The sequence below is a fragment of the Zingiber officinale genome, chromosome 9A (genome assembly GCF_018446385.1).
Source record: "Zingiber officinale cultivar Zhangliang chromosome 9A, Zo_v1.1, whole genome shotgun sequence".
NCBI classification, from domain to species: Eukaryota; Viridiplantae; Streptophyta; class Magnoliopsida; order Zingiberales; family Zingiberaceae; genus Zingiber; species Zingiber officinale.
In genome coordinates, this window is record NC_056002.1 from 73,898,056 (window position 1) to 73,921,849 (window position 23,794).

At 39.1% G+C, this 23,794-nt stretch overlaps 1 long non-coding RNA gene across 1 annotated transcript; it reads right to left on the reverse strand.

The window, feature by feature from the left end:
- Positions 1 to 1,625: 1,625 nt before the first annotated feature.
- Positions 1,626 to 2,513, reverse strand: LOC122021967. The gene is made up of 3 exons (XR_006122729.1): positions 2,471 to 2,513; positions 2,270 to 2,372; positions 1,626 to 1,658 (listed from the first exon to the last, which is right to left on the reverse strand). It is a non-coding gene; the product is annotated as an uncharacterized LOC122021967 (long non-coding RNA).
- Between the last annotated feature and the right edge of the window lie 21,281 nt (positions 2,514 to 23,794).

Below are 23,794 nucleotides of genomic sequence, written 5' to 3' on the forward strand. Positions count from 1 at the left end.
GTCAAAAAAAAGTATCATTTGGTCTACTTAACTACAACAAAGAACAAAAATAGAAGAATTATACATGCTGCAGAAGTCCTAGAATATCACCATCAGAAAGAAATTGACATGGGACAATATACGCAATTTACATTCCATGCAAATGCATGCATCATCCAAAGTTTTCAAAAATCAAATACCTTTCCTACTCAAATGTAATCTAGCATGCATTCAACCCACTCGAACCGCACTTCATCAATTTCAACTCTGGAGTACTTGAGATTTGTAAACTGTAAAAACACATAAATAATATATTAGTAAACCATGACCCAAAATCATAGTTGAAAAAGTAGTAAGAGCACCAGGTAACAAGATGACTAATTTGAATGCTTAAAAAGAGACACATTCATCATTTATCTCAACCACATCATATAGTGATAGATCTATCATTCCTAGGAATTTTAAGAATGCAATAATAAAGCTCTATGTTTATCATTGAAAGCAAAATAAAATTCTCCCTACACTAATAGGATACCTCAACAAACGTGAGCAACTACATAAATATCGAGCCAGATAAAACACAACAGCATTACCATATAAAAGATATTCATCAATTCACAAGACTTCTTTACATAAAGAACTGTTGAATATCCAAATCTAAGAAGTGATCTGCCTCAAAATAGTTAACTAGATCGAAATGATATTACAAGTATTACACATAATTTGTATATAATAAGAAAAGCATCAAATCTTAATGCAGGTATTACACTGTTGCTCACTATGTAAAGAGAGAGAGAGAGAAATCTAAGAGAAGCATAGTGTAGTAATAATCGTATTAAAATTTAAATCCAGAATCAATCCATCACAATCTTGGATGAAATTTTTATTCTAATTTCTTGAAGGTTGAGATGAGATCAAATAAACAAGGATGCATTTTGTTTAAATTGCATGCAAGCCTATATATAAGAGTTGATAAATAAAGCAGATCGCCAGACACTCAGACAACTTCAGGTTACAGTTGCACTCTTGTTCCAAAGGCATCTTTACTAGAACTTAGGCACCAATTGCTTGAAGAGAGTACTGATGTCAAAAAAGGGGATGTTGAATGTCAAATCACATAATCAGTAAGTGACTAGAGGTTGCAGTTGCTTGCAAATGATTTTCCCATGGAGGGTTGCTCCCATGTGTCACTGATTATAGTTATTATAGAATGATTGAATGGTTTTTTATGTTTTGATGATTTGAATGTCTTTTATTAAGTTTGAGTTGGACAAATATTTCTTATTTGTAGTTCAGCTTGGCTCAAATTTTAGGGTTTTTTATTAAATTTGATTGGATTTATATGTATTGTACTGATTGGATTTATATATATTGTACTAGATGGCGACAAGGAAAACAACATAATGATCCTCTATTGATGTATCATTCTAGAAGCATCAAATTTCAATCTAGAAAGAAGAGGACTATAAGAATGCCTAGAAAAAAAAGTAAAAAAACTGTTACGTTGAAGACCAATGAGATCAAAAGACCACATTCAATATCAGTGAAAAAAGAATTTTAAGGGGATCTTGGCCAAATTACTTACTCATTCTTTCCATCTTCTCAATTTTCTCTCGAATAGCTTCAGGATCCTTTTTCAAGATGCCAACCTCACGGACCTTCTTCCTTTCTTTCTTGTTCTATCATAGAAAATATGTTAAGGTTAGAATAATAAATACAATCATAGGATTTAAAAGATGACTGTTTATCACAGTCCATACTACTATAAAGTCAAATGAAACAAAATGACAAAGTCGTGAGAGGACTCAACCACAGAGAAATCACATATATAGATATGTACATATAAATCTACATGCATACTAAGTAGGAATAACCATGTACGACAAGATATTAAACTCATCTGATAATGTTATAATATTAATTAATAGAAATTTGAGTCTTAGAACAAAACATGATGGGAAATTACCAACATTATTATTTGTGGTGGTTTAATGTCAGAGCAAAAAACTAGTACTTAAAATAATAAATAAAAATATATCATCAGATTTTTTTTAGTTTTTATTTCTAGAATCTTTTATGATATTTCTCTTATTTCTAGGTAAACCTCAACTCATTACATGACTATTGACACAACTTGAATAGTACACACAATAAAGACTCATTTTCAGGTCAAAAAGAAGGTCATTACCATCGAGAAGCAATGTTATTAAGAAATGGAGAATTAAAAGTATCATCAAGAAAATTGTTTCATTAATTTATAGCATCTCAAATGTAGAAATACCAATGATACCTTTCTAAGAGGATGATCATTGGGTAGGAAGCTTCCTATCGTTTTCCCATACACTTCACATGTTGAGAAGTGAATGACGCGCTTGTTGTTTTCTGAGCAATACCTAACTTGCACATGCCACAATAAACTAAATCAATACCAAAGAAGAGTACAAAAAAAATCCAACTGAAAATGAACAAGCTCAGGGGTCTCAAAACTAACAACTGGGAGAGCATCAATGAAATTACTGCAGATGGTGTCTAGTGGGCGGGTGTGATAATCAGCAGGAGTGCGATTGCCGCCAGATTAATCATCTTCAAAGAAAACAAAAAGTTATATTGCATATACATTAGGATCCCTTGCAATGATGACGAAAAAAAGATTCGCTCAAACAATATCGACCAAGGAAAAGATGTTGAGAAGTAAAGCGGCAGTAAAAAAATGCAGAACCGCACAGATCACACTGAAAAAAAATGCAAGAAGAGATCCAGGGTTAGATCAGTTCCATAGGACAAGGGAACTAACCAAATCCGACATCTTGATGAGGCCCTTGAGCCTGGAGTCGTGCTTGATATTGAGGCGGTGGAACTAGATCCGGCCACCCCAAGGGTGGTGTCTGGTTTTTCGGGCCGCGAAAATCGCATTTATTGTCGCGGAAACCCCGAATCACCCATGCCACTGGATCTCGTGCGAAGAAAATTTCGAAAATATGAGTACGAGTTTAAAGCTTCAATCTACAGTAGATCTACAAAGGAAGAAAACATTTTTATACCTTTGAAGCGTGCCTTTCGCGTATCCCGCTCGTCCAAAATGTCGGATCTCTAGACCGTCAAGCGTACGGTCCTTTAGAAGTATCCACACAGACAACTTAGGTGGAGAAGACCTAAACAAAGGTGTGCTAGCACCTTGATAGGTCACGGCAAGAAGAGGAGAGGGAGAGAGCAAGAAGAACTCAAGGAAGAAGAAGAAATCAATATGCCTTGAATGAAAAATCAACTTCATTCACAATGATAAGTGGTCGGCCACATCTCCAAGGTGTAACCCCCATTCTCATTAAATGTAGCCATTAAAGAGAATGGAGTTGTAACTCCCATGAGGTGGCACACTTTGATGATGTGGCACATCATCATTGGTCCACATCTTGCCATCTCACTAATGATGTGGCAATTAGTCAAGTCAAACTTGACTCTTCCTCTTCCTCTCAAGTCAAGTCAAACTTGATCCAATCTCTTCCATGGTTGATCGAATCCAACCATTTGATTCAAGCCAACTTAATATAATGAATCTAATTCATTTAACTAAACTGATTCAACGAGTCATAATCTAAATTAGACTCATTGAACACATGAATCAACTTGAGTCCAACTCAAGTTAGCCCAATTAGGATTACTCTTAATCCAATTTGATTCATCAAATGAATATAATCCTCTTGGTTCATCATATGAACCTAATCTCCATCTAATTGTCCTTAGTGTGTGACCCTATAGGTTCTTGTAACGTTGGCAATGCCCTAAACCAATTTAGGAGCATAAGTAATGAGCGGTATCTAGCAACACATCATTACTACCCAAGTTACAAGAATGTTGAGATCCAACATCACCTTGTGACTACTAATTGTGACTACTCACAATATATGACAAGTATCCTTCTATCCTAGACATCTAGATTGGTCAATGTGAGGCATAGACCGTGTCATCCTCTGACCAATCTAAATCTTGAATTCCAAGTAGACTCACTAAATCAAATGAGCTCAATATCCTATATTGACTCATTTGGGCATGGCCATGCACTTCGTGGTCTCACTCTATCAAGAATACCGATGTCTCTCCCGTCATATAGGAGGGATAGATCCCATCTACATCACTCACATCCCTCTGCATAATTTGTTATATACCTAGTAATCGCCTTTATAGTCCACCCAGTTACGGGTGACGTTTGACGAAACCAAAGTACATAACTCCTTATGTAGGGATCTATGGTGACTTCAGGTCTAAGGACTAGTAGTCATACTAATAGCCATATGAGAAAGTATATGACACTCATATAACGATCCATGATATTTTCTCATGGCGGGTCATTCAGTATACATTCTCTAATGTATACCCATGTGTCAACTTGATATCTCTATATCCATGACTTGTGAGATCAAGTCATCGAGTTGACCTACATGCTAGTCTTATTGCATTAACATTGTCTCTGAATGTTAATACTCGACTAGGAATGATTAAGGGTAGTGTTCCCTATATCATCTCACTATCAGTTCAACTAACCGATTGATATAGGTGAGAACCGTCTACTCAAGGACATTATTATACTTAGTTTATTTGGCACCTATACAAGTAAGTATAATAACCAAAATCCAAATGCCTTTATTTATAAACATAGAATATGATACAACAAGTCCAAAATACAATCATCAAATGATTGGCTCTAGGGCTCTAGCTAACAATCTCCCACTAGCACTAGTGCCACTCAGTGTAGGCTCTAAGCCCAAATGACCTAGTGTGACCATCATGCTTCCTCTGTGCTAAAGCCTTGGTCAACGGATCTGCGATGTTAGCCTCTGTAGGTACTCTGCAAATCTTCACATCTCCTCTCTCGATGATCTCTCGAATGAGATGGAAGCGCCGTAGTATGTGTTTGGTCCGCTGGTGTGAGCAAGGTTCCTTCACCTATGCTATAGCTCCATTATTGTCACAATAGAGCTCAATGGGGTCAACAATGCTAGGAACCACCCCAAGTTCAGTGATGAACTTGCGGATCCAAACTGCCTCCATTGCTTCCTCTGATGCAGCAATATACTCGGCCTCTGTCGTAGAATCAGCTACTGTGTCCTGCTTCGAACTCTTCCAGCTCACAGCACCACCATTAATGCAAAATACGAACCCCGACTGCGATCTATAGTCATCCTGGTCGGTCTGGAAGCTAGCATCACTGTAACCCTTTACAGCTAGCTGATCATCGCCTCCATATATCAAGAAATATTCTTTAGTCCTTCTTAAGTACTTAAGAATATTCTTGACTGCTATCCAATGACTTTCACCTGGATCTGACTGGTATCTGCTCGTCATGCTCAAAGCATACGAGACATCAGGTCGAGTACATAGCATGGCGTACATGATCGATCCTATGGCTGAGGCATAAGGGATCTGATCCATGCGGTCTCTCTCCTCTCTAGAAGAGGGACCTTGAGTCTTCAAAAGACTCACGCCATGTGACATCGGCAGAAATCCCTTCTTGGAGTTCTGTATGGAAAACCGAAGGAGTACCTTGTCAATGTATGTACTCTGACTTAGGCCAAGCAATCTCTTAGATCTATCTCTATAGATCTGTATCCCTAGAATGCGGGATGCCTCACCTAAGTCCTTCATTGAGAAGCAACTCCATAGCCAAGTCTTGACAGACTGAAGCATAGGGATGTCCTTCCCAATGAGTAGTATGTCATCCACATACAATATGAGGAAGACAACTATGTCCCCTACAACCTTCTTGTAGACACAAGGCTCATCTTCGTTCTTGATGAAACCAAACTGTTTGATTACATCATCGAATCAAAGATCCCAGCTCCGAGAAGCTTGCTTTAGTCCATAAATGGACCTATGCAGCTTGCATACTCTGCTAGTATGCTGTGGATCTACAAAACCCTCAGGTTGTGTCATGTACACATCCTCGAGCAGGTTTCCATTCAGAAATGCGGTTTTGACATCCATCTGCCATATCTCATAGTCATGGTAGGCTGCAATAGCAAGCATGATCCGAATGGACTTAAACATCGCTACTGGAGAAAAGGTTTCATCATAGTCAATACCATGAATCTTCTTGAAACCTTTAGCTACCAAGCGACCCTTATAGATAAGTCCATCCATGTCAGTCTTTTTCTTACAGACCCACTTACACCCAATGGGTTTTACCCCTTCAGGTGGATCAACTAAAGTCCATACTTGGTTGGTGTACATGGATTCCATTTCGGATCTCATGGCCTCTAGCCATTTCTCGGAATCTAGTCTCATCACAACTTCTTGATAGGTGGCAGGCTCATCCTCTATAAGCACAATGTCATCATGGTCAGACAAGATAAATGAGTATCTCTCAGGCTGACGATGTACCCAATCAGACCTATGAAGAGGTATGTCTACTTGAACTGGTTGTTGTTCCTCAACTCCTTGTGGAACAACATCATCCACAACACTTTGTGGTTCCAGTTCAATTTCCATCGAGGCATCAGTGCTATTGTTTGCATCTTGATCTTCTTCAAGATCGAACGCGCTCCCACTAGTCTTTCTAGAAACAAAGTCCCTTTCTAGAAAGACCCCAGTCTTTGCCACAACTATCTTGTGCTGACTGGGAATGTAGAAGTAATATCCCTTAGTTCCCTTGGGATATCCAATAAAGTAGCACTTGTCGAATTTGGGTCCTAATTTGTCTGAGACTTGACGTCTAACATAATTCTCACAATCCCAAATCCTCATGAAAGACACATGGGCATCTTTCCCAGTCCATATCCTATATGGTGTCTTTATCATGGCCATGGATAGAACTCGGTTGAGTATAAAAGCTGCCGTGTCTAGAGCATAGCCCCAAAGGTATGTCGGAAGATCTGTGTGACTCATCATAGATCGCACCATATCTAATAGGGTACGATTCCTCCTTTCGGATACACCATTCCACTGTGGTGTTCCAGGAGGAGTGAATTGGGATAAAATCCCACACTCTGCTAGATAGTCACGAAACTCATGGCTAAGGTATTCTCCACCTCAATCGGATCGAAGTATCTTAATACTCTTGCCAAGCTGGTTATGTACTTCATTCTTGAATTCTTTGAACTTTTCAAAGGATTCAGACTTATGTGTCATCAAGTACACATAACCATATCTACTGAAGTCATCAGTAAATGTGATGAAGTACCTATAACCGCCTCTAGCAGCGACATTGAAAGGGCCACATACATCACTATGTATGAGTCCTAACAAATCAGTCGCTCTCTCGCTGTGCCCACTAAAGGGAGTCTTGGTCATCTTGCCTCATAGGTATGACTCACATATCTCATATGATTCTAAATCAAATGAGTCCAGCAAACTATCTTTATGGAGCTGGGATAAGCGCTTGTCATTTATATGACCTAAGCGATAGTGCCATAGGTAGGTTTGGTTCATGTCATTTGACTTGAACCTCTTGGTATTTATGTTATAGATAGGGCTCTCAAGATCTAGAATATAGAGTCCGTTTATCAGAGGTGCACTACAATAGAACATATCTTTTAAATAGATAAAACAACATTTGTTCTTTATTATAAACGAAAATCCTTTCTTGTCCAAACAAGAAACTGAAATTATGTTCTTAGTCAAGGCAGGCACATAACAACAATCATCTAATTCTAGTACAAGCCCAGAGGGAAGAGATAGATGGTAAGTTCCTACAGCAATAGCAGCAACCCATGCTCCATTGCCTACTCGTAGGTCTATCTCACCCTTCGTCAATGCCCTGCTATTCCTCAGCGCTTGTACATTAGTACAAATGTGCGAAGCACATCCGGTATCTAATACCCACGATGAAGAAATAGAGAGGTTGACTTCTATAACATGTATACCTGAAGTAGAAATCTTATTTCTCTTCTTCTTAAGATCTTCCAGGTATTCTTTGGAGTTCCTCTTCCAGTGCCTTGCTTGTCCTTGATATAGGTGACAAAGATGTTCAACCATATCGTAAGCGCCCATCAACTCATGTTGCTTCTGAAGCTCAGAGTTCATGGTCGCGAGCATAAGACAGGACACATCTAATGCGTCATCTTGATGCTTCTTGTAAGCATCTCGGTCTGCTCGCATGGCAGTGGCAGGAGGAGCCTCCGGAATGGGCTGCTCCAGAACGTACAGTTTACGTTCCTGAGTGAGAACTATTCTCAGATTCCTGTACTAGTCCAGGAAATTTACTCCGTTGAGCTTGTCCTTCTCAAGGACAGAACGCAGAGAGAAGATGTTCGTGTTTGACGTCATGACAATTCTACAACAGAAATAAATGCAGAAATAAGTATCATATTCTTAATCATTTAATTAGGCCTTTAACTAAATGATGCTCCCACTAAATTCTATAATTCATGTGGGACAAGATCCACATCATACTAACCCTTGAGTTAGCTTTGGCTAATATGCCCAAGACTTAGTATGATCGGTAGGTAACGATTACCAATTACATCTCTTTGCAACTCTTGTTTATAGGATCAATATCCGCATTTATATTAAAACTCGAGTTAGCTTTGGCTAATACGCCCGAGAGTTAATATATATGTGATTTTGACCTATCTTTCCAATTGTTGGAAGAATGCCTATAGTTTTACTCGATCCAACCGAGTTAAGTAGGAATACTCAATCTAATTGAGTTGTACTCACCCATGCGTTGATAGGCGTGACCAAGATTGTCCCTCCGTACCCTACCAAGATAGTATGTGTTGCTCTGCTTTGGCAGATTCAACAACAACATGCGATCGAGGTAGTGGTAGGTATCACGGTATGGTAGGCATTACGAGTTGACGTGATTTAGATCTAATCTAAACGATGATGCGTATCATATACTTGATAGATCTAATCTAATCGAAGAGTGCATCATGTGCATGACTTAGATCTAATCTAATCGTTAGGCACTAATTAATTACTTAATTAACTAGCATGCATCACATACACACAAAAACAATTAACTAAATAATTAATTAAATAATTTTGTGATTATGTCATGGCCCTACTACGATCTTCTCAAGCCAATGAAAAGATCGGATGGTCAACCTAAGGTCAACAGCTTCTCAAGCTCCTTCTTTTGACCACCTCGTGTTGCTCACGCCCTCCTCGTAATTCCGTCTCGAGTGGACCTTCCACAGCTCCAATTTTGTACATTACAATTTTGAAACTCGAGTTACATTCGAGTCTAAATCTAATTTACAACCAGAATATATGAGAAAGGCACGACGCGCAGGTCACAAAAATAAAATAAAAAATAAAAATACAAGCACGCACATCACATAACGGCACGCAGGCCGTATTATGAATTACAACACATATTGTCCAATCAAATTGGGTCTTTGGGCCATGACTATCACAAAATAATATATAATTCAAAATTATATATTTTTTTCATAATTTTCTGTAATTTTCATAATTTTACAGATTTTATGAGTAAATTTTTCCCGGCGGTCCCGATTAGCGATTTCGAGCGCAATCGCGGAGCAAATCCCCTTGCGGGATTAGAAGCAGTACCCCTACTCGCGATCTAACCATCGCGAGTTGCTCCTAAGCGATCCAAGAGCGCCTTAGCCCGCTGTCCCAAAAGATTTTGGGTCAAAACATTACCGTTTTTGGAAAATTCTTCTCGGTAGTCGAAGCCTACAAGTGCCGGAACACTTGTGCTTCGCTTCTACGAGAAAAATACCAATAAAATCATAAAAATTAGGAAATTCACAGAATGTTACAGTATGCATATTTTTCATAAAAATACTAATTAAAACTCGTATCGTCTTCGCACGTGGCTCGGATACCACTGTCGGGTTTTTCGGGCCGCGAAAACTGCATTTTCGCGTCGCGGAAACCCCGAATCACCCATGCCACTGGATCTCGTGCGAAGAAAACTTTCTAAAATACGAGTACGAGTTTAAAGCTTCAATCTACAGTAGATCTACAAAGGAAGAAAACATTTTTATACCTTTGAAGCATGCCTTTCGCGTATCCCGCTGGTCCAAAATGCCGGATCTCTAGACCGTCAAGCGTACGGTCCTCTAGAAGTATCCACACGGACAACTTAGGTGGAGAAGACCTAAAAAAAGGTGTGCTAGCGCCTTGATAGGTCACGGCAAGAAGAGGAGAGGGAGAGAGCAAGAAGAACTCAAGGAAGAAGAAGGAATCAATATGCCTTGAATGAAAAATCAATTTCATTCACAATGATACGTGGCAGGCCACATCTCCAAGGTGTAACCCCCATTCTTATTAAATGTAGCCATTAAAGAGAATGGAGTTGTAACTCCCATGAGGTGGCACACTTTGATGATGTGGCACATCATCATTGGTCCACATCTTGCCATCTCACTAATGATGTGGCAATTAGTCAAGTCAAACTTGATCAAATCTCTTCCATGGTTGATCGAATCCAACCATTTGATTCAAGCCAACTTAATATAATGAATCTAATTCATTTAACTAAATTGATTCAATGAGTCATAATCTAAATTAGACTCATTGAACACATGAATCAACATGAGTCCAACTCAAGTTAGCCCAATTAGGATTACTCTTAATCCAATTTGATTCATCAAATGAATCTAATCTTCTTGTTCATCATATGAACCTAATCTCCATCTAATTGTCCTTAGTGTGTGACCCTATAGGTTCTTGTAATGTTGGCAATGCCCTAAACTCATTTTGGGAGCATAAGTAATGTGCTGTATCTAGCAACACATCATTACTACCCAAGTTACAAGAATGTTGAGATCCAACATCACCTTGTGACTACTAATTGTGACTCCTCACAATATATGACAAGTGTCCTTCTATCCTAGACATCTAGATTGGTCAATGTGAGGCATAGACCGTGTCATCCTCTGACCAATCTAAATCTTGAACTCCAAGTAGACTCACTAAATCAAATGAGCTCAATATCCTATATTGACTCATTTGGGCATGGCCATGCACTTCGTGGTCTCACTCTATCAAGAATACCGATGTCTCTCCCGTCATATAAGAGGGATAGATCCCATCTACATCACTCACATCCCTCTGCATAATTTATTATATACCCAGTAATCGCCTTTATAGTCAACCCAGTTACAGGTGACGTTTGACGAAACCAAAGTACATAACTCCTTATGTAGGGATCTATGGTGACTTCAGGTCTAAGGACTAGTATTCATACTAATAGCCACATGAGAAAGTATATGACACTCATATAACGATCCATGATACTTGTTAGCTAGAGCCTTAGAGTCAATCATTTGATGATTGTATTTTGAACTTATTGTATCATATTCTATATAAATAAAGGCATTTGGATTTTGGTTATTATACTTACTTGTATTGGTGCCAAATAAACTAAGTATAATAATGTCCTTGAGTAGACGGTTCTCACCTATATCAATCGGTTGGTTGAACTCCCCTCACCTATATCAATCGGTTGGTTGAACTCCCCTAAATCAAGTGGCCGACCACTATCATTTGTGTAACTCCCCTCATTAATACATTAAGTGGCCATAAAAGAGGGAATATGTAACCTCCATGAGGTGGCACACACATGTGCCTTGATAATGTGGCACATCATCATTGGCCACTTAATGCCAAGTCATATATGATGTGGCATAAAGTCAAGTCAAACTTGAGTCTTCCTCTTCCTCACAAGTCAAGTCAAACTTGACTTAATCTCTCTCATGGTTGATCTAATCCAACCATTTAATTCAAGCCAATTTAATATAATGAATCTAATTCATTTAATTAAATTGATTCAATGAGTCATAATCTAAATTAGACTCATTTAACACATGAATCAACTTGAGTCCAACTCAAGTTAGCCCAATTAGGATTACTCTTAATCCAATTTGATTCATCAAATTTATCTAATCCTCTTGGTTCATCATATGAACCTAATCTCCATCTAATTGTCCTTAGTGTGTGACCCTATAGGTTCTTGTAACGTTGGCAATGCCCTAAACCAATTTAGGAGCATAAGTAATGAGCGGTATCTAGCAACACATCATTACTACCCAAGTTACAAGAATGTTGAGATCCAACATCACCTTGTGACTACTAATTGTGACTACTCACAATATATGACAAGTATCCTTCTATCCTAGACATCTAGATTGGTCAATGTGAGGCATAGACCGTGTCATCCTCTGACCAATCTAAATCTTGAATTCCAAGTAGACTCACTAAATCAAATGAGCTCAATATCCTATATTGACTCATTTGGGCATGGCCATGCACTTCGTGGTCTCACTCTATCAAGAATACCGATGTCTCTCCCGTCATATAGGAGGGATAGATCCCATCTACATCACTCACATCCCTCTGCATAATTTGTTATATACCTAGTAATCGCCTTTATAGTCCACCCAGTTACGGGTGACGTTTGACGAAACCAAAGTACATAACTCCTTATGTAGGGATCTATGGTGACTTCAGGTCTAAGGACTAGTAGTCATACTAATAGCCACATGAGAAAGTATATGACACTCATATAACGATCCATGATACTTGTTAGCTAGAGCCTTAGAGCCAATCATTTGATGATTGTATTTTGAACTTATTGTATCATATTCTATATAAATAAAGGCATTTAGATTTTGGTTATTATACTTACTTGTATTGGTGCCAAATAAACTAAGTATAATAATGTCCTTGAGTAGACAGTTCTCACCTATATCAATCGGTTGGTTGAACCGATAGTGAGATGATATAGGGAACACTACTCTTAATCATTCCTAGTCGAGTATTAACATTCAGGGACAATGTTAATGCAATAAGACTAGCATGTAGGTCAACTCGATGATGACTTGATCTCACAAGTCATGGATATAGAGATATCAAGTTGACACATGGGTATACATTAGAGAATGTATACTGAATGACCCGCCATGAGAAAGTATCATGGATCGTTATATGAGTGTCATGTACTTTCTCATGTGGCTATTAGTATGAATACTAGTCCTTAGACCTGAAGTCACCATAGATCCCTACATAAGGAGTTATGTACTTTGATTTCGTCAAACGTCACCCGTAACTGGGTGGACTATAAAGGCGATTACTGGGTATATAACAAATTATGCAGAGGGATGTGAGTGATGTAGATGGGATCTATCCCTCCTATATGACGGGAGAAACATCGGTATTCTTGATAGAGTGAGACCACGAAGTGCATGGCCATGCCCAAATGAGTCAATATAGGATATTGAGCTCATTTGATTTAGTGAGTCTACTTGGAGTTCAAGATTTAGATTGGTCAGATGATGACACGGTCTATGCCTCACATTGACCAATCTAGATGTCTAGGATAGAAAGATACTTGTCATATATTGTGAGTAGTCACAATTAGTAGTCACAAGGCGATGTTGGATCTCAACATTCTTGTAACTTGGGTAGTAATGATGTGTTGCTAGATACCGCTCATTACTTATGCTCCTAAATTGGTTTAGGGCATTGCCAACGATACAAGAACCTATAGGGTCACACACTAAGGACAATTAGATGGCGATTAGGTTCACATGATGAACCAAGAGGATTAGATTCATTTATGAATTAAATTATATTAAGAGTAATCCTAATTGGGCTAACTTGAGTTGGACTCAAGTTGATTCATGTGTTAAATGAGTCTAATTTAGATTATGACTCATTTAATCAATTTAATTAAATGAATTAGATTCATCATATTAAATTGGCTTGAATTAAATGGTTGGATTAGATCAACCATGAGAGAGATTAAGTCAAGTTTGACTTGACTTGTGAGGAAGAGGAAGAGTCAAGTTTGACTTGACTTTATGCCACATCATATGTGACTTGGCATTAAGTGGCCAATGATGATGTGCCACATCATCAAGGCACATGTATGTGCCACCTCATGGAGGTTACATATTCCCTCTTTGATGACCACTTAATGCATTAATGAGGGGAGTTACACAAATGATAGTGGCCGGCCACTTGATGGGATGATGAGGAGTTTTTCATTTGGTGAGTAATTCACATTCACTCCTTCTTCTTCCTTGAGTTCTTCTTGCTCTCTCCCTCTCCTCTTCTTGCCGTGGCCTATCAAGGTGCTAGCACACCTTTGTTTAGGTCTTCTCCACCTAAGTTGTCCGTGTGGATACTTATAGAGGACCGTACGCTTGACGGTCTAGAGATCCAGTATTTTGGACGAGCGGGATTCGCGTAGGGCGCGCATCAAGGGTATATACATCTTAGCCTTTGTAGATTTAGTGTAAATCGAAGTTTTCTAACTCGTACTCGAAATTTTTTGAATTTTTCCTTTGCACGGATCCGGTGGCATGGGTGATTCGGGGTTTCCGCGACGCGGCCCGAAAAATCCAACAGTGGTATCAGAGCCACGTGCAAAGCGAGTACGAGTTACGTTTCATATTTTTATGAAAAAATATAAATCTGTAAACTTTCTGTAAATTGATGTTTTTATAGTTTTAATGGGTTATTTTCTCGTAGTAACGAAGCACAAGTGTTTAGACACTTGTAGGCTTCGACTACCGAGAAGTTTTTCATGAAAAAGGTGAAGTTTCGACCCCAAAACGTTTTGGGACATCGGGCTTAGGCACTATTGGATCGCTTAGGAGCAACTCGCGATGGTTAGATCGCGGGTAGGGGTACTTCCCCTAACCCCGCAAGGGGATTTGCTCCGCGATTGCGCCCGAAATCGCTAATCGGGACCGCCGGGAATAATTTACCCATAAAATTGTAAAATTATGAAAAAATTACAGAAAATTATGAAAAATATATAATTTAGAATTATATATTGATTTTGTGACAGTCATGGCCCAATAGACCCAATTGGATTGGAAATTTATGTTGTAATTTATAATACGGCCTGCGCGCCGTCATTTGTGTTTGCGTGTGTTGTATATCATTCGCGACCTGCGCGTCGTGCCTCTCTTTTATATATTCTTGTTGTAAATTAGATTTAGACTCGAATGTAACTCAAGTTTCAAAATTGTAATGTACAAAATTGGAGCGGTGGAAGGTCCACTCGAGACGGAGTTATGAGGAGGGCGCGAGCAACACAAGGTGGTCAAAAGGAAAGCGCTTAAAAAGCTGTTGACCCTAGGTTGTCCATCCGATCTTCTCATTGGCTTGAGAAGATCGTAGTAGGGCCATGACTAAATCACAAAAATTATATAATTAATTGATTTTGTGTATGTGATGCATAATTTAGTAATTAATTAGTGCCTTACGATTAGATTAGATCTAAATCGTGCACAAGATGCACCCTTACGATTAGATTAGATCTACATCGTGTACAAGATGCACTATATCGAATAGATTAGATCTATCGTGTATTTGATACACATCGACGTTTAGATTAGATCTAAATTACGTCAACTCTAATGCCTACCATGTCGTGATACCTACCACTACCTCGATCGCATGTTGTTGTTGAATCTGCCAAAGCAGAGCAACACATACTATCTCGGTAGGGTACAGAGGGACAATCTTGGTCCCGCCTATCAACGAATGGGTGAATACAAACTCAATTAGATTGAGTATTCCTAGTTTACTCGTTTGGATCGAGTACAACTATAGGCATTCTTCCAATGGTTGGAAAGATAGGACAAAAATCACGTTTATATTAATTCTCGGGCGTATTAGCCAAAGCTAACTCAAGTTTTAATATAAATGTGGATTTTATCCTATAAACAAGAGTTGCATAGAGATGTAATTGGTAATCGTTACCTACCGATCATACTAAGTCTTGGGCGTATTAGCCAAAGCTAACTCAAGGGTTAGTATGATGTGGATCTTGTTCCATATGAATTATAGAATTCAGTGGGAGCATCATTTAGTTAAAGGCCTAATTAAATGATTTAGAATATGGTATTTATTTCTTCTTTTATTTCTGTTGTAGATTACCATGACGTCAAATACGAACACCTTCTCTCTGTGATCTGTTCTTGAGAAGGACAAGCTCAACGGAGTAAACTTCCTGGACTGGTACAGAAACCTGAGAATAGTTCCCACTCAGGAACGTAAACTGTACGTTCTGGAGCAGCCCATTCCGGAGGCTCCTCCTGCCAATGCCCCGCGAGCTGACAAAGATGCTTACAAGAAGCATCAAGATGACGCATTAGATGTGTCATGTCTAATGCTCGCGACCATGAACTCTGAGCTTCAGAATCAACATGAGTTAATGGGCGCTTACGATATGGTTGAACATCTTCGTCAACTGTATCAAGGTCAAGCGAGGCATGAGAGATTTGAGATCTCAAGGGCACTGTTTCAGTGCAAGATGTCAGACGGGGCTCCTGTAGGCCCATATGTACTCAAAATGATTGGGTACATAGAGAACCTACAAAGGTTGGGGTTCCCACTTGGCCAAGAGCTGGCCACTGACCTGATCTTGCAATCCTTGCCGGATAGCTACAGTCAATTCATTGTAAACTACAATATGAACGAGATTGACAAGCCACTACCTGAGCTGCTTAGCATGTTAAGAACTGCTGAGCTAAACCTTAAGAAGGCTAAGCCCAACACTGTTCTGATGGTTCAGAAACATAAGGGCAAGGGAAAGTCCCAAGCCAAGGGCAAAGGCAAGGCACTGAAGCCTAAAGGAGGGGTCGCCAAGGATGCTACCTGCTTCCACTGCGGTCAGACCGAGCACTGGAAGAGAAACTGCAAGGTATACTTGGAGGATCTTAAGAAGAAGCGAAGTGAGACTTCCACTTCAGGTATATATGTTATAGAAGTCAATCTATCTATTTCTAGATCATGGGTATTAGATACTGGATGTGCTTCTCACATTTGTACTGATGTGCAGGCGCTGAGAAATAGCAGGGCATTGACAAAGGGCGAGGTGGACCTACGAGTAGGCAATGGAGCACGGGTTGTTGCTGTTGCTGTAGGGACTTACTTTCTATCTCTGCCCTCTGGGCTTGTACTAGAGTTAGTCGATTGTTGTTATGTGCCTGCATTAACTAAGAACATTATATTAGTTTCTTGTTTGGACAAGAAAGGTTTCTTGTTACTATAAAGAACAAATGTTGTTCCGTCTATTTAAACGATATGTTCTATTGTAGTGCACCTCTGATAAACGGACTCTATATTCTAGACCTTGAGAGCCCTATCTATAACATAAATACCAAGAGGTTCAAGTCAAATGACATGAACCAAACCTACCTCTGGCACTGTCACTTAGGTCATCCCAGCTCCATAAGGATGGTATGCTGGACTCATTTGATTTTGAATCATATGAGGTATGTGAGTCATGCCTACGAGGCAAGATAACCAAGACTCCCTTTAGTGGGCACAGCGAGAGAGCAACTGATTTGTTAGGACTCATACATAGTGATGTAGGGCCATTCAATGTTGCTGCTAGAGGCGGTTATAGATACTTCATCACATTTACTGATGACTTCAGTAGATATGGTTATATGTATTTGATGACACATAAGTCTGAATCCTTTGAAAAGTTCAAAGAATTCAAGAATGAAGTACAGAACCAGCTTGGCAAGAGTATTAAGATACTTCGATCAGATCGAGGTGGAGAATACCTTAGCCATGAATTTCGTGACTACCTAGCTGAGTGTGGTATACTATCCCAACTCACTCCTCCTAGAACACCACAGTGGAATGGTGTATCCGAAAGGAGGAATCGTACCCTATTAGATATGGTGCGATCTATGATGAGTCGCACAGATCTTCCGACATACCTTTGGGGTTATGCTCTAGACACGGCAGCTTTTATACTCAACCGAGTTCTATCCAAGGCCGTGATAAAGACACCATATAGGATATGGACTGGGAGAGATGCTCAGGTGTCTTTCATGAGGATTTGGGGTTGTGAGGCTTACGTTAGACGTCAAGTCTCAAACAAATTAGGACCCAAATCTGACAAGTGCTATTTCATTGGATATCCCAAGGAAACTAAGGTATATTACTTCTACATTCCCAGTCAGCACAAGGTAGTTGTGGCAAAGACTGGGGTCTTTCTAGAAAGGGACTTTGTTTCTAGAAAGACTAGTGGGAGCGCGTTCGATCTTGAAGAAGTTCAAGATGCGAACAATAGCAATAATGCCTCGATGGAAATTGAACTGGAACCACAAAGTGTGTGGATGATGTTGTTTCACAAGGAGTTGAGGAACAATAACCAGTTCAAGTAGACATACCTCTTCGCAGATTTGATAGGGTACGTCGTCAGCCTGAGAGATACTCATTTCTCTTGTCTGACCATGATGACGTTATGCTCATAGAGGATGAGCCTACCACCTATCAGGAAGCTGTGATGAGACCAGATTCCGAGAAATAGCTAGAAGCCATGAGATCCGAAATAGAATCCGTGTACACCAACCAAGTATGGACTTTGGTTGATCCACCTGAAGGGGTAAAACCCATTGGGTGTAAGTGGGTCTTTAAGAGAAAGACTGACATGGATGGACTTATTTATAAGGGTCGCTTGGTAGCTAAAGGTTTCAAGCATATTCATGGTATTGACTATGATGAAACCTTTTCTCCAATAGCGATGTTTAAGTCCATTCTGATCATGCTTGCTATTGCAGCCTACCATGACTATGAGATATGGCAGATGGATGTCAAAACCGCGTTTCTGAATGGAAACCTACTCGAGGATGTGTACATGACACAACCTGAGGGTTTTGTAGATCCACAGCATACTAGTAGAGTATGCAAGCTGCATAGGTCCATTTATGGACTAAAGCAAGCTTCTCGGAGCTGGAATCTTCGTTTCGATGATGCAATCAAAAAGTTGGGTTTCATCAAGAACGAAGATGAACCTTGTATCTACAAGAAGGTTGTAGGGGACATAGTTGTCTTCCTCATATTGTATGTGGATGACATACTACTCATTGGGAAGGACATCCCTATGCTTCAGTCTGTCAAGACCTGGCTAGGGAGTTGCTTCTTAATGAAGGACTTAGGTGAAGCATCCCGCATTCTAGAGATACAGATCTATAGAGATAGATCTAAGAGATTGCTTGGCCTAAGTCAGAGTACATATATTGACAAGGTACTCCTTCGGTTTGCCATGCAGAACTCCAAGAAGGGATTGCTGCCGATGTCACATGGCGTGAGTCTTTCGAAGACTCAAGGTCCCTCTTCTAGAGAGGAGAGAGATCGCATGGATCAGATCCCTTATGCCTCAGCCATAGGATCGATCATGTACGCCATGCTATGTACTCGACCTGATGTCTCTTATGCTTTGAGCATGACGAGCAGATACCAGTCAGATCCAGGTGAAAGTCACTGGATAGCGGTCAAGAATATTCTTAAGTACTTAAGTAAGACTAAAGAATATTTCTTGATATATGGAGGCAGTGATGAGCTAGCTGTAAAGGGTTACAGTGATGTTAGCTTCCAGACCAACCAGGATGATTATCGATCGTATTCAGGGTTCGTATTTTGCATTAATGGTGGTGCTGTGAGCTGGAAGAGTTCGAAGCAGGACACAGTAGCTGATTCTACGACAGAGGCCGAGTATATTGCTGCATCAGAGGCAGCAAAGGAGGTAGTTTGGATTCGCAAGTTCATCACTGAACTTGGGGTGGTTCCTAGCATTGCTGACCCTATTGATCTCTATTGTGACAACAATGAAGCTATAGCACAGGCGAAGGAACCTCGCTCACACCAACGGACCAAACACATACTACGACGCTTCCATCTCATTCGAGAGATTATCGAGAGAGGAGATGTGAAGATTTGCAGAGTACCTACAGAGGCTAACATCGCAGATCCCTTGACCAAGGCTTTGGCACAGAGGAAGCATGATGGTCACACTAGGTCATTTGGGCTTAGAGCCTACACTGATTGGTACTAGTGCTAGTGGGAGATTGTTAGCTAGAGCCCTAGAGCCAATCATTTGATGATTGTATTTTGGACTTATTGTATCATATTCTATATAAATAAAGGCATTTGGATTTTGGTTATTATACTTACTTGTATTGGTGTCAAATAAACTAAGTATAATGATGTTCTTGAGTAGACGGTTCTCACCCATATCAATCGGTTAGTTGAACCGATAGTGAGATGATATAGGGAACACTACTCTTAATCATTCCTAGTCGAGTATTAACATTCAGGTACAATGTTAATGCAATAAGACTAGCATGTAGGTCAACTCGATGATGACTTGATCTCACAAGTCATGAATATAGAGATATCAAGTTGACACATGGGTATACATTAGAGAATGTATACTGAATGACCCGCCATGAGAAAGTATCATGGATCCTTATATGAGTGTCATATACTTTCTCATGTGGCTATTAGTATGACTACTAGTCCTTAGACCTGAAGTCACCATAGATCCCTACATAAGGAGTTATGTACTTTGGTTTCGTCAAACGTCACCCGTAAAGGCGATTACTGGGTATATAACAAATTATGCAGAGGGATGTGAGTGATGTAGATGGGATCTATCCCTCCTATATGACGGGAGAGACATCGGTATTCTTGATAGAGTGAGACCACGAAGTGCATGGTCATGCCCAAATGAGTCAATATAGGATATTGAGCTCATTTGATTTAGTGAGTCTACTTGGAATTCAAGATTTAGATTGGTCAGAGGATGACACGGTCTATGCCTCACATTGACCAATCTAGATGTCTAGGATAGAAGGATACTTGTCATATATTGTGAGTAGTCACAATTAGTAGTCACAAGGTGATGTTGGATCTCAACATTCTTGTAACTTTGGTAGTAATGATGTGTTGCTAGATACCACTCATTACTTATGCTCCTAAATTGGTTTAGGGCATTGACAACGTTACAAGAACCTATAGGGTCACACACTAAGGACAATTAGATGGAGATTAGGTTCATATGATGAACCAAGAGGATTAGATAAATTTGATGAATCAAATTGGATTAAGAGTAATCCTAATTGGGCTAACTTGAGTTGGACTCAAGTTGATTCATGTATTAAATGAGTCTAATTTAGATTATGACTCATTGAATCAATTTAATTAAATGAATTAGATTCATTATATTAAATTGGCTTGAATTAAATGGTTGGATTAGATCAACCATGAGAGAGATTAAGTCAAGTTTGACTTGACTTGTGAGGAAGAGGAAGAGTCAAGTTTGACTTGACTTTATGCCACATCATATGTGACTTGGCATTAAGTGGCCAATGATGGTGTGTCACATCATCAAGGCCCATGTATGTGCCACCTCATGGAGGTTACATATTCCCTCTTTAATGGCCACTTAATGCATTAATGAGGGGAGTTACACAAATGATAGTGGTCGGCCACTTGATGGGATGATGAGGAGTTTTTCATTTGGTTAGTAATTCACATTCACTCCTTCTTCCTTGAGTTCTTCTTGCTCTCTCCCTCTCCTCTTCTTGCCGTGGCCTATCAAGGTGCTAACACACCTTTGTTTAGGTCTTCTCCACCTAAGTTGTCCGTGTGGATACTTCTAGAGGACCGTACGCTTGACGGTCTAGAGATCCGACATTTTGGATGAGCGGGATTCGCGTAGGGCGCGCATCAAGGGTATATACATCTTAGCCTTTTTAGATTTAGAGTAAATCGAAGTTTTCTAACTCCTACTCGAAATTTTTTGAATTTTTCCTTTGCACGGATCCGGTGGCATGGGTGATTCGGGGTTTCCGCGACGCGAAAAGCGGTTTTCGCGGCCCGAAAAACCCAACAATACTTTCTCATGGCGGGGCATTCAGTATACATTGTCTAATGTATACCCATGTGTCAACTTGATATCTCTATATTCATGACTTGTGAGATCAAGTCATCGAGTTGACCTACATGCTAGTCTTATTGCATTAACATTGTCCCTGAATGTTAATACTCGACTAGGAATGATTAAGGGTAGTGTTCCCTATATCATCTCACTATCAGTTCAACTAACTGATTGATATAGTGATAACCGTCTAATCAAGGACATTATTATACTTAGTTTATTTGGCACCAATACAAGTAAGTATAATAACCAAAATCCAAATGCCTTTATTTATATAGATAGAATATGATACAACAAGTCCAAAATACAATCATCAAATGATTGGCTCTAGGGCTCTAGCTAACAGGTGGCACGCGTCTTCTTGCCCCTCCGTCGCGTCGAATAGGTGCTTGATCTTGTCGTTGCAGACGTCCACTGCCAGCACCGTGTGCAGCCTAACATAATGGATAGTATTAATTTGAGATTTTGAGAGAAAGCACACATTTCGTATAAATCACAAAGGTATTTATACGGATCAATTTGAATGCTTGATGGTTTATAGAATGCAAGCAGTTTCTCCACCTCATAACCATATCAAGTATAAACCTTTGCAGCTAAAAGAAAGCATAACATAAGGATTGAAGGTAAACAAGTGAAGAAGAAGAATGAGAAGGGAACAAAGGGATGAGAAGTTTTTTCTTCCCATTTTTTGTTTGTCTCCGAAAGGAGTTATTACTTTTGAACTAATGATGTCGATCCACATGTTAAAACTTCTGCTACAATGGCTCTGAAAAGAGCAATCAAAAAAATATAATGTTTTTTAATAACGAAGTAGTTTCATAGATAATTAAGAAGAAAGCATAAACAAACTGTTTGCAAATTGTGACTAACTAGACATTTCTTCAAAAAACTCCAGCTTTTACTTTTGTATCATATTCAAAACTATCTTCCAGCAAAACTCCACAACAAAAAGAAACACTTTTATCCTTCGACCAGCCAATCCCAAAAAAAACATAACCAATGAAAGATCATAAAACAACTCCAAAAGAACAGAATTCAAATTCAATGATCATCTATTGACTTACTAAATGAGAGAAAAAAATCACACAAGCAGGCATCAATAGATTCGTTACAAAATTTGTCTCTGATATCCGACTAATATCACGAAGCCCAATGTGTGGTTCTAGCGACAAACTTGCAAGAATCTAAGCTTGAAGTCTGATAGCATGAATGAATGATAAGATACTGATAACAAAAAACTAAGTCAAAAAAGTTTGATCTAATGAAAGCAAACAAAAATCCACCTACCGGGAGCCTACAGACATCCTTCCTGAAACATCCAAAATGTAAAACAGTGTTAATACTAAACCATCAACGAACTGAATAAACCACCATGTAATGTAAAAAGTGACTGCAATAGAAAAGAGAACTACACTGAAAAAAAAGAAGAGAGACAAGTGTCAGAAAAATTTAAATGCAAGAAATCAGAAGAATGAATATAATATAACTGTACCATCCAGTTATAAATTTCTTTGACACCCAACTCTGAAGAACAGCACCACAGGCCTGTAAATAACAAGGCTAAAAGTTACGTCAGGATAATTTAGACAATGAAAAAGTTAGAATTGTTAGTTATTGTTCCTGTTTATGGAGTTACAGAGCCAAGGAAAGAAAGAGGGTAGAAAAAATAATTTAAAAGGATGTATTCTCCAATACAAGTCATGGGGCAGTTCAAGGTTCACATAATTATTTATGATATTTTCACTTCATTATGTCCAAACGTTAATACCATTCTCAGTACTTAATACAAGTTTCTTCTTCTATTTAAAAAATAAAATTAAAAGAATAGTCATCATTGTATAGATGAAAATAGGTGAGTATTTTTGCAGTGAGTTAAAGGCGGTGCCAAATTCCAATTTTTGTTACACATTTATTAATATTTTAACTTTGTTTTACACAACTTATCTTCGCAGAAGACGGTCATAAATGGTTAACGTGCAAATTGAGCTGTAACATACAAATTATATACACCCATGGCTCTGCTCTCTGTATCCTGTGATGGAGGTGTAGCTATAGAATGCGTGTCTAAGCCTACCTGAACCCCGAAAGCTATTAAATTGCATACCAACATAACAACTAATAATGAAAACTATGACCTTCTGTATCGACATG